This window comes from Athene cunicularia (assembly GCF_003259725.1).
Source record: "Athene cunicularia isolate RWA chromosome 6 unlocalized genomic scaffold, athCun1 chr6_part1, whole genome shotgun sequence".
Lineage (NCBI taxonomy): Eukaryota > Metazoa > Chordata > Aves > Strigiformes > Strigidae > Athene > Athene cunicularia.
In genome coordinates, this window is record NW_020799105.1 from 12,923,998 (window position 1) to 12,940,553 (window position 16,556).

At 42.3% G+C, this 16,556-nt stretch overlaps 1 protein-coding gene across 5 annotated transcripts in view; it reads right to left on the bottom strand.

The window, feature by feature from the left end:
• The window catches only part of SH3PXD2A (SH3 and PX domains 2A), a 248,485-nt gene that overhangs the window by 56,405 nt on the left and 175,524 nt on the right, over positions 1-16,556 (bottom strand). The window lies entirely within an intron of this gene.

Consider the following 16,556-nt stretch of genomic DNA (forward strand, 5'->3'; position numbering starts at 1 on the left):
CCCAAGATTAAGACAAACAATGGGAATGAGAATAAAAAATGAATACAAACCACATACTATAGTCCAAATAATTTGAAAAAAAAAAAGCTCTAGAAGGACAACTTCAAATTCACTTCAGTTTTATTGTGTCTCTATCTGGAGAGATGTTCCTGTAAAACAATATAAAACCAAACACTATATAGAGGGGATCCGATACGTACTATTAAAGAGGAGAATGCTTTAGAGGAATACAACCCCATGACATTTCTTGTGTCCCTATTGCTTGTTAATCATGTTCCTCCCTCTACAGAATCAAATGAGGGAGCATTGCTTGGAAAATAGTAATTTCTTACTACACTGAAAACTTCCATGATGAACTTGACAAAACAATGTTACTAGTTAACTTTAGCAGGTCTTTATGAATGCACTGAAGGTCACTTTAGTATGACACTTAGCCACTCCCAACTCAAGTGGGGCCCAAATAATACAAGCCACCAATCAACTCCATCCCAACCAGCAAAACATCCCTACTAGCAGAGCTCCAGAGCAGTCTGGAGGTGTCCCAGGAAAGCTTCAGCAAAATTAGGCACTGCAAAGGGCATAGTGTTACCAGACAGTCATATTTCAAGTGTTCATAATGAGCTTGTCACCAAGAAGTCAGAGCAAGTATGCACTGCAATTCAAAGCTGGGCAAAGGAAAGCTAAGCAAGGATGTCTATGAAATGCGCAAAGGCTTCTCAAGAGATGGAAATGTCACAGCACAGTTAAAGGGACAATCTCTCCTTGTCACAGGACTGGAACAAATATTTCTAACAGAAAAGCAGGAACCCACCTCAATCCCTTTGCATGCTCATAAAAATGTGTCTCCAGGTGACAATGGGGAACAGTCTCATTTTCCACAGTGACAGAGGACAACTACAGACACCAGAGTATTAACAACCCTGCTTTGGTTCCAGCATAGAAAATTACCTTCCATGCTCTGAAACACAGAAACAAACACTGCTTGCCATGTAAATTACTAAGTGTGGGAGAGGAAAGCCATTTAGACATCACAAGAAAGCAGCATGAATATTACAACACATACATAATTCAAGCATTTTGCTTTCAGAATACTGTATATATCCTAGTTACAAGAAAGAAATCAGCAATAATGCCTATCCCACTCATAGTTCAGCTTTTTTTTTTTTTTTAAAGTTTTGCAGTCTTTGAAGAGGAGAGGGAGGAAGAGGAAGATCCTGAGCTCCAAGAATTTCACTCTTGGCATGCCAAAACCATCAGAAGAAATGCCCAGATTTTCCGCAATGACTTGGATACATGCCACAGTAAAAGAAGCCACTTCATAGTAAGCTCCCATCCATGAGGAGACAACTTCAGCTCACTCAGCTTCAGGGAGAAGGGGCTACTCCCCTTCACTATAGGACACCTAATCTGTATGTGAACTCCTGCTGCCCAAACAGCCATCTGGCTGTTCAGTTAGCCTGGGGGACTAAGGGCAGAAGCAAGTCTGTTGTCATATTCCACAGGAAGGCATCAAATCCATGATGTTAAGGGTGTATTACTATGGGCTAAAATAGTAGAAACCCTACAAAAAGCAGAAGGGAGAAAGAGTTGATGGGACAGAGGACTTGTAGGATTGTATCCCTAAAATTTCCAGGGAAAATCAGGTTTTCAGTATGGATTTGGAACCTGGAAGCAGAAGGACACCCACAATTTAACTTTTTGATACCTGCATGCACCTTAGGAAACATTTGTTTATACACATTTCTATTAGGACACACTAGGTTTTGCTTACTCTCTTTTTTTGCCAGGAAACCCTGATGCTGCTGTCACATGATTAAGAAGTCGCTCACTAATTCAGCTGAAACCTGACACTCCAGTGTCTCTGGCTGCAGCCACTGCACAAAGAGCATTTGGGATCCTGTGACATGACAGCTTTCCTCTCCTCCAAGACTGACATTAACCAAAAGCCTCCTATCCAAAACAACAACGCTAGACAGAACACAACCCACATTCCTCCTATTTTGGGAAAGTCTGGATTAAAAACCTAATTTCTCATCTTGAACCCATGTGTAGCTGTTTAAGTGTAGTTCAGGAGTCATACAACATTTACAGCTTATTCCTGTGAATGCTATAGAAAACTAATAAAAGAGTGAGAATCATCAGCAAAATGTACTACAAAATGCAATGCAGAATAAACTGGAGCAAACACTGTGATCATACTCATGCAACTGCTACCCACCAGGAATCTTCTGCTGCACAGAAGAGATGTGGTGTTGGGAAAAGACAATATAGTGACAAGCTGAAAGCTTGAAAACTCTAGTTTTGTGAAGGGAGGCTGGGCACTCAGCTTCCACTTCACCCCAAGCTTGCTCCTCATTTGCATGAGAAACTGCACTTGGATTTTCCAGAGTCTCTGCCACCTATTCAGAAACCAGTCTTGAGCAGAAATGGCATGTTTGCACTGCTGCCAGTTGTGCAGTCCCTACATGGTCACACCATAAAGTCCTCTGCCTCTCGATTCCCTTCTACCAGCCTTCAAACAGTAATTTCCGAACGCTTTGGGGCAAAATTCCACCTGCAAGATACTACTGGTTTTGAAACAGAAGAGGACAGACAAACATCCAAATATAAATTGAAAGCACTTGCTCAAAAGACTCCTTTAGTGTCTCAACAGTTCCTGACTAGTCAACACCTTACGTTTTTATTTTAAAATGTATTTCTGCTATTGTTCTTGGTTCCCTTAAATCAACACCAAATTCCACTATGGATTTAGACTTTGCAACGTGACTTCAGTTCTCTAAGCACAGAGTAGGAGTCTTGTGAGAAGGTTTTGCTTTTGCCAGCATCCACTTCCAAAATCTCCAGCTCCGGATAAGAGAAACAAAACAGGATAGCTGCATAACAGCAGTCAGCCTCCTACACACTCAGGAGCTTCCTGGCTACTGCTGCATTATGAATTTCATGAGCTGTCAAGCAGAGTTAGGGCCAACTGTGTGCCCACTGGCTTTGAACTGCATGGCTTGGGGCACCACAGGCCACACGAGCATGTGACAGGAGGTGCAGCTCTGTCATTTCAGAAGATTATGAAACTGTACACATCCAGCAAAACAAAACCTGTCGTGGTCCGTATTGAGAGATAGAAAGGTGCACACAAATACCTAGCCCAGTTGGACACCCAGTTACAAGATCGGGAACTATTTGCTGACTTGAGCAAAGCTGTTATTCACATCCATGGCAAAGCTGTACAAGTCCAGTCAATCACTGCCTTAGTGTTGGCATCCCTAAATGTAAAGCAGCAAAAGAGCAAAGGAAGATGGATGGAAAACATGACCAGTCACACAACTCACTTTCCTGCTCCATACTAGGAAGTTAGCACTAACACCAGAGAGCACAGGAGGCAAAAATTAAGTAATAGAAAAAGGGGTGCATGACAGAAGGATACATTTGAGTAGCAGAGTCAAAAAAGAAGCCAATTTGAATGTTCCTTTGCCTTTCAAGCCCCAAGGTACCTCCTGTAACTAATGCACCTGGAGCATTTTCAAGGATGCTGGCCACGTATTCCTCACAAACTTCATGGGATTAACAGTACAGCCTGTGGGATGAATCACTCCTATATATTTCTTTTTTTATTCCACATTAAAATCTCAGAAGGAAGAAAATCATGGCTTGCTCATAACAGATTCTCTCTCCCTATTCTGCAAAAATATGCAAAGAACTTGTTACAAACTGGATATTGCTGAGGCTACAGGTATATTCCTGAAAAGTATGCACCACCAAAATAAAAGCACTGGAGTCACTTCATGTGGTTAGCTGTACTGTCTTCTGTCATTCTTTTCATGCTTATTTGTTATATCACTGATGGAAGTGGTCCGTCTGAAGTGCAAGACAGCCATAGGTAAGCATTCAGCAGAACTTTTTTATCTCCAGGAACTAGCCTTTATAAGTCTACTTTCTCCCAGAAAGAGATTCTGTTTAGCTTCAGAAGTCAAAGATAAGCAAGATAAGTTCTGACCTCTGTCATGGGTCCAGTTGAACAGGGTTGAATACAGTTGTGATATTTGCTTTCTTAAGTGATGGCTGCTTTAACCAATCTAGGTCAGGCTCAACTACAGCAACCAAGGCTCTTTCCTGCCAACTTACTTGCAAGAAAAACACTAAGTACCAATGGATGGTCTGACTCCAGAGCTCTACCTTATAAGTGCAATTCTAGTCCATCCACCAAGACCTGATGAAGGCACAGCTCTGAAACAGCTACAGAAAAATGCCTCAGCATCACACTGTTGAGGTTAAGGCAAAACTTCAGTCCCACAAAAACATGGGATTTTGGTTTCCTTAAACTGATGAACATGCTGTGTTATATTTCCTTAGATCAGAATGTGCTCCTGACAAGCAAAATTAGCAGAGGATTTAGCTACCACAGAAAATCAAAAAGCATTAATCACATGAGATTCTCTGCAGAAGGTATAGCAGATCAGTGGAAAGAACCAAAAAACATGTAAGAATAAATGATACCCAGGAAGGAAGTTGCTAATCTCCCATCTGCGTTCAGTTATCCTTGTTTCAGGCCTCTTCTCCTGCACATGCTTAAGTTTCTACCAAATTTACCTGGGCCCAGTCAGATGGTCCACTCAGGACTCTGCTTAAACAAGAGGCAAAAAAGAAAGAGGAAGGAGAGTATCATTTGGGGATATGGTGAAGAATTACTAGTTTAGGCAAGTTTCATCTGAAGCAGATGGTGTTCCTGATATACCAAGGACCTTGCACTTACTCTGCAGAAGCCAGAGCAGCTCACCTGGCAGCCTGCGGCCTTTGCAAAGGTGCAGATGAGTTTGGCCAAGTCGCTATTTCTATTCCTGTCACTGCACTGCCCCCAAGACACACTTGCCAAAGGCAAGTGCATGCTCAGGCACTCAGCTTCTGCTGTGTCTGCACATAATCAGTGGAAAAGAGGCCCTGGTGCAACTCAAGGAGGTCTCAACACTGTCATCTGTCACACCATTACAAAGGGTGGCTACAACTCATCTATAATGGAAGTTTCCCTGTAACCACCAGCATTTTCCCTCAAATGCCACTACACAACAATTCCTGGTAGCCTGAGCCAAATTTAAACCAGTGTCAGCAAGTGTCTTGCAAGCCAACCCCAGAACCATTCAGTTCCCAAATTCCCACATGCACATTCTGCAGACAGGGTCCTCATTGGGCGATGTTAGTTTCTGTTTAGGATTGTTTGCAAGGGAGACTCTGGGGCGGTGTAGGGTGAGCAACACCCTTTCATGTGGCTGGCTCTCAAACCTGGATACTTCTGTGAAAGAGATACTTAACTTCCCAGTTCTCAGTTGAGTGGAAGGGTTCACACGCCAAGCCCCAGAGGCTCACTTCTTATTTTAAAAACAGACTAACAGCCCAGGAAGTGTATAGTGAGCTCCAAAAATACACCAAAGACTTCTGGAATGACCAAGTGTGTAATTTAACTTGTAGCTGGTACAGGAACCAGTTCTGCTTGCTGTGCTCTGGAGGAGCAAAAGAGGTATTTTCTATAGGGCTCAGTTATCCCATTTGCCTGGTGATGGAAATAGCATCCAATTTCTGGTGATTCTACTTTTATTCAAGGACATTTTGGTCACAGAAGGTCCACTTGAAGCAAGGGAATAATTTGCAAGCTCAGCCTGAGCATACAGCCATCCCATAATTTTGGTTCTTCATACTCTGCAGAGTTTTGTTCTCAGTAATGGTAAGGCATTTTAGCCAGGATTAAGAAGAAAAAAAAAAAAACAACTCAAAGAAACTGTCTCAGGTTCCTGATCCTGTTTTCAGGCAAACAAGCAAATTTTACCTTCTCTCCCGTAAGTCAGCGCATGCAGTCTTCCCCCTGCCCACACCCAGCAATGCAGGTTCTTCAAAGTGGTTTCCAGGACACTGAATAAATTGGCCTCAAGTTTAATCCTAGGGTTTCAAATGGTTAGTGATGGATCTTCCCAGGTTCACATCACCCATCCTGAATCTCCAGCTATACTCAGCAAGATGAATGGGACAAGTCTCTTCAAGCAGTTCAGGTTTTCCTCATGCAGGGAGGCCTCCAATAACATCCAAGGGCTATAAAAGCCCATGTGGGAGATTAAAGTGCTATTTATGAATTTACCAATGTTCAGGTCAATGATTCGGGTTTAATATTAGATGCCATTCTTCCAATTTTAGGATCATCACTGCATGGAGATTTATCCCGCGCGCACATACAGCCGCTCCATATCGTGTTTGAGTAGGGACTGTGTTCAGGGCTTCCTTAACTTCATTTCAGTTTTAGCACACTGGAATTTGTTACTCCAATTTCCACGTTTTGTATGCAGTCACCTAGACTCCCTAAGAGCTATTGTCCTTTTAAGAAGGATACATTTCACCTGCACATATGGTCACCATTTGAAAGTCAGCACAGTGCCTCAAGACCTGGACATCAAATCACGAAGGTGTTATCTTACACTCATCAGACAGCACAGACGTGTGCCTGCCAGTGTTAGTCTAGCTAGTCAAGCTGCTGCTAATCATGAAAGAGCAACAACTTATTTTCTCTTTTATCCAAGTATCAAGCCAGTCTGGGATTCTTAAGCAAACATATGGCAGCTGTATTAATATAGGAGCCAAGTGAAGCTAGGTCTGCAGCATGAGTGCACCCAGCATTGCCCTTACCCTCCAACCACTGGGAGATATGCTTTCATTGAAGCCCATCCCACCAGCGTGCTTACCAGAAAGGGTGTGCACACACGATGGGGGGGAGAAAAGATCAGCAGGAGGTAGTTCTGCGAACAGAATTAAAACAACTTTTCAAAACAACAGGCTAGGGCTTTCCAGCATGTGTTTGCATTGTGGGGAGAAATAGGAGATACAGACTCAGGCGAGGTCTGGGAAATACTTGACATTATCACTAAACTTAAGTTTGACTACGTTGCCAATATAACTGCAGTCCAGTTTCATTTGAAATAAAGTGATGTCCCACTGCATGTGAAACTTTCAGATGAAGTCACACAGTATCAAGATACCAAAAAAAAAAAAAAAAAAAAAAGGCTGGCCAACAAAAATAGTAAAGAGAAGCCAGCCAGTAAAATAGAGATCCAAGAGAGCCCATCTCATCCTCTGCATCTTCCAGAACTGCTTCAGTTAATCCAGCTGTGAGCCAACATCTTTCTACCACAAAAATAATTAAAGTCTCCATCAAGAATGCTGGAAAGTCTGATGTCCCAGCCTGAGGGGTGGGTGGACAGGAAGAGCTGACATACACCCCTCTGTCAAGCCACCCCTTAAATCTGATTGTATGATGAAACTCCTAAGCAAGACAACTACTTCTATAGATTTTGCTTAATCTGAAGATGGACAAGAAATTGCTTTGTGGGGAAACTGAACTCTTTTTAACATGAAAACCAAAAGTAAGGAGTTATGTTGCTATGGTTATAACTGAAACACGTCTGCTAATGATTACAGCTTCCATTTTACTGCCAAAGTATTATTAGAACTGCTTATTTGCTGTGCAGCTTGGGGAAAAAAAAGATCTCTTACATCCTTTATTAATCTTGTCCTCATCTGACACAACAAAAATGCATCATCAGTCTTTTGCTTACTTTGAAAAATGGGCCTGAAAGTCACCACGAGAGCCAAAGTCTTTGTGTATAATTGCATTCTTGATTACTAGAACAAAGGGCAGAAGACATCACTCACTATGCATTAAGTTCAGTATTTTGGGGGCTTATTTAAAGCCATTTCAGTGACTTTCTTTCCTAAAAGAAACTTCGATATAACAAAAAGCTATGAAAACAATGCTTTTTTTTTTTTTTTTTTTTTTAAAGGCACTTACATCCCAAGGAACACAGCCCACAAAGTACCTACAGGACTCATTGGAAGGCCTCAGTAATATCCTTGTATCTTCTTGGCCTCAGGGAGTTTCTTGCAGCAGTGCTGAGCTGGTGACCTATTTGGCTGATAGGAAACTCAATCATTAGAAAGTTTATGTATTCTAATATGAAAAGCAGATTTTCCTTGGAAACATTTTCTTGGGGCAGGTTTCAGGGTCCTGAAACTGGCAATGACTGCATAAACAGAGGAGGTAATGAGTACAGGCTCCAACCAGAGATGCTGTGTAAAATTTTTTCCTTTTCAGCCTGCCATCCTGGGCTCCAAACAGGGTACACAGTGGAAACAGAGAGAATTTAACTATCGAGAATTTAACTATCTACATGAGTACAAAGTCTCAGCATGGCAGGATTAGATGAGAAGGGAAAGAGGAGGAAACTTGCAGGCAGCTGGAAATTTCAGAATTGAAGTTTTCAGAAGCCTGGTAGAGTGTCTGCTATTCAGGAGTACCTGGATATGTTGTATTGCTTGCTGTCCTGGCTTCTCTACACTTAATGATGCGCCCTGTTTGTCTGAGGCTAAATTGCCTTTATAGACAGTTAAGTCTTCAAGTCTGTGGTTTCAGTGGTCATATCCCAGCAGCCAGACTAACAGGGCACTCTCAGAAGTCCTGGAACAGATTTCATGCTCACAGCTACCAAACAAAATCCAGACAGGCTTGTTCCCTCTTGCTCCTAGAGGGTGTCTTAAGGGTCTCAAGCCCCTTGGGTATGGCGAAGTCAAAACAGCTGCAGATAAGAAAGAATCTTTGCTGACATTGACTTGCTCCCCCTCTGAACTACCGTTCTTGTGGTTTGGAGACAAGAAAAGTCTCCATGCGTGCTGACCTGGTTGCTTTGTTGGATCTCTTTCAACCCAGCCTGTGTAAAGGCTTTGCCCCTGCAAGGGGGCTTGCTCTGCTGGTCTTGCAAGGCAGGGGAATTCCTCTCTCTGGCCTCCCATTCTCATTTCTTGAGAGATTAGAGAACTGTACAACTAAATGGGTAGTATTTTGTTCCACTTGAAGCCAGGTGGAGGGGAGTTTAAAAGGGAACTTGTTTACTTTAGTGGTATCTTAGAAGACAGCAGATGGTAAGAACCCAGCCCTGGAGCTGCTTATTTAAATTTATCTGGAGATTTCCTATTCACAGCAATAACCCTCTCCCTATTTTAGGGAAATTTGGGGGTGGGGAAGAGTTGTCCCACAGAGACATGACATCTGTAAAAGAAAAGACAAACGAATGCAAAATTCAAAGTGGTTGGACTTCAGATGTCTTCATAAAAAGGAAGAAGAAGAAGAAGAAAAAAAATCACATAACTGAACTAGCCCTGTCAGAATACCAATTTCCCAAGATTAAGACAAACAATGGGAATGAGAATAAAAAATGAATACAAACCACATACTATAGTCCAAATAATTTGAAAAAAAAAAAGCTCTAGAAGGACAACTTCAAATTCACTTCAGTTTTATTGTGTCTCTATCTGGAGAGATGTTCCTGTAAAACAATATAAAACCAAACACTATATAGAGGGGATCCGATACGTACTATTAAAGAGGAGAATGCTTTAGAGGAATACAACCCCATGACATTTCTTGTGTCCCTATTGCTTGTTAATCATGTTCCTCCCTCTACAGAATCAAATGAGGGAGCATTGCTTGGAAAATAGTAATTTCTTACTACACTGAAAACTTCCATGATGAACTTGACAAAACAATGTTACTAGTTAACTTTAGCAGGTCTTTATGAATGCACTGAAGGTCACTTTAGTATGACACTTAGCCACTCCCAACTCAAGTGGGGCCCAAATAATACAAGCCACCAATCAACTCCATCCCAACCAGCAAAACATCCCTACTAGCAGAGCTCCAGAGCAGTCTGGAGGTGTCCCAGGAAAGCTTCAGCAAAATTAGGCACTGCAAAGGGCATAGTGTTACCAGACAGTCATATTTCAAGTGTTCATAATGAGCTTGTCACCAAGAAGTCAGAGCAAGTATGCACTGCAATTCAAAGCTGGGCAAAGGAAAGCTAAGCAAGGATGTCTATGAAATGCGCAAAGGCTTCTCAAGAGATGGAAATGTCACAGCACAGTTAAAGGGACAATCTCTCCTTGTCACAGGACTGGAACAAATATTTCTAACAGAAAAGCAGGAACCCACCTCAATCCCTTTGCATGCTCATAAAAATGTGTCTCCAGGTGACAATGGGGAACAGTCTCATTTTCCACAGTGACAGAGGACAACTACAGACACCAGAGTATTAACAACCCTGCTTTGGTTCCAGCATAGAAAATTACCTTCCATGCTCTGAAACACAGAAACAAACATTGCTTGCCATGTAAATTACTAAGTGTGGGAGAGGAAAGCCATTTAGACATCACAAGAAAGCAGCATGAATATTACAACACATACATAATTCAAGCATTTTGCTTTATACAGCAACCTCCCAACTTCAACTGAGATGTTGATGTGGTGATGCTGAAGCAATAGGCAGGTCTAGTAATATCAGTCTCAAGTAGCTTATCGTTCAAGCCTATGCACAGGGCAGACTTGAACTGCAGCTCAGAGGAAACTGCTTCAGAAATGTTGTGGCATGCTTCCTTTCTGGGCACAGTAAATCTAAGTTAAATTATTGAAACTCAAATGACAGGTTCAGCCATACCAACACCCTTTTCCTGCTGAAAGCTGGTTAGAAAAAGCAAGCTGCCACCACCTCCTTACCCTTGCAGAGGCAAACATTTAAAAATCCAATCAGATTAGAAAAAAAGGCAAGAGGAAAAGGGGTCAGAAAATAGCTTACAAAACAGAATCACCAGAGAGGTCAGGGTAGGCTGTCAAGGGCTGCTTCCAGCTTAGTACAGCTGCTAAAGTCATTAGATAGTGTCACCCCACCCTTGGGCTCCCAGGGGCAAAAGCAGAGGAAGGAGTGCTCCTCCTCATCTCCTGCTGACCCAGCTGTTTCTGGTGTGAGTATAAATTCTCTCCATCCATTCAACAATTTGCAAACAAGCCACTGGAAGAGGGAGTGCCTGTTTGCAGGGCTGGTCAGGCACTGTATTCCCAGAAAGGAGCTGATCTCCAGTGAGAACTTGGCAACAGCAAGTCATTGCAGCCAGATTTACCTCTGTGCTCTTAAGTCTGTCTCAGGCTTCCCCTGGAGACAGTACAGAGCCTAAATTAGTCTAAGTGTTCCTGTCCATCCCATCAATGCTCCATTGACCCCATTTCTATTGATTACTTTAAAACAAGGCATCCAGGCTTGCTCCATAGACACCACCTTCCAGACAACTAAAGTTTAAAATAAACCCCACACTTTGCAACCAGATACAGCAAGAGGATGCTTTGATTATACCGTTGCAAAACAAAGCAAGAGAATAACCAGCTTTAATCACTACCTCCAAAAAGCCTAAAGAGAAAGACACTGCTGCAGTGAAAACAAGCAAGTGCTACTGAGCATCCTTACCTTCACCATAGATGTCTCCAGCCCTTGAGCTGCAAGCATTTGAAGGAGAAAAGAATCTCTGCTTTGTCAGCATTGTCCCTGTTTGGAGGGAAAACTTTTACACTCTTTTTAGGACATGAAACAACTTTCTAGTAACTTCTACCCAAAATTTCCTTATCACCCACCTTGCCTCCTCAGATGGCCTATGTCTATCTGCCTTAGTGCATGCACTGGGCAGAAAACTGCAGCAGGACAGGAACTGATTCATAAGTGGATCAAGCATCCTCTACTGTAGGGCTGGTGACAGGCCCAGAAAGGCAGGACACATGGCAAGGCAGCACTGCATTCAGAATAGGGCACTGGAGTCTACAGACCTTTGTTTTTGAAGAAGGGGTTGGGGTGGTCCTTTCTTGAGCTCAGCTCTGCTTGTTAGAGAGTTATGAACACTGGTGCGTACAGCAGTAGTTACACAAGCTATCCCAGGTATTTAGTCGTGGCCACTCACCTAAACCTGTGAAGCCACTGGTGCTAGGCAAAAGGGATTGATCTACCTAAGTGTTTGTTTCTCCTCCTTGAATTCCAGGCACAGCTCAAGGACTGATGAAGAGAAGAGGCTGCTGTATGAGGGAGTATTTACTTTTTATATCATGACCATGGTCTCTTACAAGGTTTAACATTCAAATACACAGCCATGCTGGGAAGAAATGGAAATGCAGAGAACCGAAGTAGCTTTCTCAGAGCAAACAGCAGGGCAGGGCTCAATGTACAAACAGAAAGCAAGTCCTGCATCACATCTGATGGGCCATGCTCTCTTAAAATGCTTTGTAAGGAAAAAAGAGCTTTCCAAGGAAAGCCATCATGCACAATTGCACCTGAAATAAAGCATGATGTTGTCAATTAGGTGTACTGTGTCTGGCAACACATCTGACCAGTGGATGCAAAGCTAACGACAATTCATAAGCAAACATAGTAACTGCATTTGCAATTTGGTGTAGAGCTACATCCACATTTGAAGCCTAGGAAACTGCTAGCATGTACTTATCCATTAGAAGAAACAGAAGTGTACCAGGTTTTGGCCAGCTTTTGCAAGATAATAATAGTAATGCTCAAAGACATTTGCTAGCAGTGCACACAGTGCCATGCTCCCCCCACGTACAAAGGGGAGGTCATGAAAACAACATCCTGAACAAGGGTGTAGAGCAGCAGAAAGCAGATACAAGACAGGAACACTTTACATTCACAAAATGTAAAACAAAACCCCCACCAACACTAAAGAAGGGACCAAAAATCAATGCTACTTTCAAAACCAGGCATGGCAGATGGAATAGAGGGATGAAAGACTGATCTATGAGTTACAAACAACCTCACGTTTCCCTGTTTCTACCTGGAAGACTTTAAGGGTACACCTTTAGCCAAGATCCAGTAGTTAACCACAAAAGTAATTTTGGCCTGATTTGGTACCAAGTAAAACCACTTAACCCTAAAAAGCAACACCTTCAAATAAAAGGGGCTGTGTTCCTCATGAAGAGGCAGAAGCCTAACTCAAAAGCCCTCAAGCTAAGAAAGAGGGAGTTTGCAATAGGGAAACCAGTGCACCCCTAGGTGTCAGTCTCAAGAGAGCTGTAGCCTATATCCCTTTCCTAGATCATGACTGCAGCCAGTGAACTGCCTAAGTGAAACCAAATAGTGTGGCAGAGTGCATTGCCACGCACACACTAGTCTCCTGACACTGTGTGGAGAATCAGTAAGTCTCAAGACTCCCAAGCCAGGCCACCTAGATAAGCAGAGACCCTCCTTATGGTGATATTTGAGTGCCATGTCCCATATCCCAGCTAAGCAGGGAAGAGCAGCCTCCCTTCCCAAAGATCCCTTTGGGTCCCAGTAAAGTTATGCTAGCCATAGTAGCTTTGTTTTACGTATTGTGTGTAACATAATAATGGGAATTGGTCTGCAGTTACGTAATTGCAAATAAATGGGTACAGTCCTGCTCAGCCCAGCGGAAAATGCCATCCCACGATGCCTCCACTGCAGACATGGCTCCCGGCAGCTGCAGAGCAGCAGTGAGGGCAGAGGTGCTTGGGACTACGCTTATACTTAACTGTCTGTCAGGTTTTCCATTGCAAACACTGCTGCCACAGTTTATAGCTTGACCATTTCAAGCCACATCCACGCAAAACTTGGCAGAGAGGGAGCTGCTCTGTCCCAGTCCCTCCCCCTTCTACCTTAAAGAAATCTGTGTCAGATTCCTGCATTAAAGTCACAGCATTTCTTTTCTGCAACAGAAATACATTTTTAAGTCATTCCGCAAGTCTTTTTTGGTTAAGTTTTCAAAGAAGCCTGTGTACTTGACAGACAAGCCTTGAGTCAACTATTCACGTTGTTATTCTGAAACAGCTCAGAAATGTTTAGGCAGTGTTGGACAGTGCAGGTTGGTGCCTTTAAGCGAATCAGTCACTTCTAGCAAGCAACACAAGCGCTGTAACTATAGCCTGTTCCCGGACACCATCTGTAGAGACTGTAAACCTCTGTTCTTCTCCTGAATCATTTGTGACCATTGCTACATGCAGATTTTCCTCCTCAGCCAATGAAAAAAGAAAGAGATAAATGTCCATCATATATATCAAGCACACTGTGGGTCTTCTGCTCATGTAACCAGAACTAAGGTTTGAAGGACAATTTTTGTTGAGCCAACATAGGTATTTGCTGCAAAAACCAAGTGCTGAAGTCTGAGAGCTGGTACATTATTAAATAATTTGCTCTGAAGTATAGAAATCCTACAGATTTCTTTCAGTCTAGCAAGGTTTGCTTCTGTGGCAAATCGCAGCAACAGTGACCCATAGGCTTCATAACTGAGATGAAGGGTTTCAGGAATTATTCACCACATATGCTGACCATGCTTTCAAGTTATAATACTGAACAGAAGCTTCAACTTCAAAATGATGTCCAAGTCACAACTTTCACTGGCACAATAACGAAGGAAACCCTATTCAACTCTTTTAGTGAAACAGAAAACTTAAGAATGAGACAAGGCCCTACCAAATGGGCTGGCATGTATCTGCCTGCAAGACTCCTTAAATACTATCTCTTGTATGGGAAAAATAACACTGAATAATACTATATAGTAAATACAACGCATTTACTTAAGATTAAGTTAAAAGCAGCTTGATGATAACCAGGTAAAACTTCCAATAAATCTAACACCAGACTTTTTTCCCTTTCTACTCCTGCCCTCTACACTGGCCCTTGAAAGCAGAGCTTCCTTCCTTTCAAGGGGGCACACAATTTGGAGGCAAACATCAGAGGAGACGGTAACTCTAGCTCACGCCCTGCAAGTGTTCAGAAGAAAATATCCAGCAGGACATGAAACAGACACCATTGTTCAGAAACTAGTTTTGAGCTTTCTTATGTAAAAAGCATAGGGCCATTTGACCAGTAAATAGAAGGTGTTTCTTCCCTACAAAGCCATGCAACAGAACCAAGTTAAGGTTTTTCCCACTCTGGGAAACAAGAGAACCATTTAAGTGTCCCTAGGCATTAGCCAGCAACTCTATTCAGGCAAGGTTTGAAAATCAAGCAGTCATCTGTGCCTTTTCATATCTACCTTCCCCAAAGTACAGCTAACACAACCCCAAACCAGACTTACGATATGCTATACACATGTATACACACAAGGAAGTTTGAAATACTGGCCCAGCAGCACATCCAATGCACACTGTCCAGTCTGATGGGACTTCTCAGCCACACAGCTATCTAGCCGTGCTTCCTTCCTTTCATTGAAGAAACTGTCCCTGCTGCGGGTGACATCCATAACACCATACATCACCTTTGTCTGGATCAGGAGACTAATGAGCTTAATTTATACAATTACAGCTATAGTTTCACAACACTTATCAAGCCAACATAAGCAGTCAGATGAATTACTACACATGTGCCTAGTTCAATAATGTTTTCTGGAAGAGTAATCACCATGTCCTTAGCACTTATAACCACATCTTTCTAGGCTTGCTTGCCTACTCTAAACAAGATGCCCAAACTCAAACAATGACTCCTGACTCTTAAAAACTGAGACTTGAGAAACTTTTGCTAATTTCATCACATGCCATTCATAGTGAAGTAATACCTGTGGTATCCCTAACCTAGGACAGACTATGTTTGGAGTCCTGTTCTTGGAACAACTAAAACATCATTTCCCTGCCAGAACAGTTTAGACAAGCATCCAAAGCAAATGATGCTGTCTCCATCACCAGTTTGTGACTTGTAGATACGTGTATTTAAAACCACCCCATATCTTTATTTTATACACATATATATATACATACACACATATACACACACACATATATATATATATATATATATATATATATATATGTATATGTGTGTATGTAAAGGGCAAGATCATAGATGCAGTTCAGGGCTTCAGAGTTCCTTCCTTGTTTTACATGGACATTAAGAAATCTGGCTGCTAAGCATCAGAATATGGTCTTAAGAACTGTAATCCAAATTGAAGGATGTTTCTTTAGAAGAGTCACATTTCTGGACCCCCTAATTAAATTCAGGCCCTAACACTCTTCATTTGTATCACCACATACCATGTGGTTCAATACAATATGATGTGAACTGTGCAAGGCAGAGAGGCCACTTTAAAAGAAAACACAAAGGAACCGTAATTTGGAATTCAGACACTTCTTGCATTATTTAAACAGCCCAATTCCCTTGGTTCCATAAACCATTATCCAAGACAGGGATATCATGGATATGAATATAAGTTGCGACAGTAACTAGGCTTGTTCTGACAGCAGTAACACCCACTATTGACAAAGAGGAGCCCTCAGGCTTGGAAGGGAGGATACTTGTCCACTAGCCCAGCCACAATTTAAAAAGTTAGGACATTTTCCCCCCCTTCACTCATAACAATTGCTTTAAAGTGGGGCAGATGAGCATTTTGTCCTTTACTAGTCTTGCAAGTGACATGGTCAGAACCCAGGGGACAGGAATTTTTGTTCACACTAGCCAGTGCATTTCCACACACTATCCTTTTGGACACCACACCAAATCACTGGCCAGGCAACTGACTGTGTCACTTTGAGCCAAACAAGCATTAGGCTTTCATACAGCAGAGAAATTATCACTCCATTAAAAGAAGGAAAAAAAAAATATAATGCATGATCACCATTGTGGATAACCTGACTCAGAGCCCTGGAAGATGGATTTGAGTCCCAGATCGGGGCGCCCTGGTTCCCCCAAGCTCTGGCGTGCCCA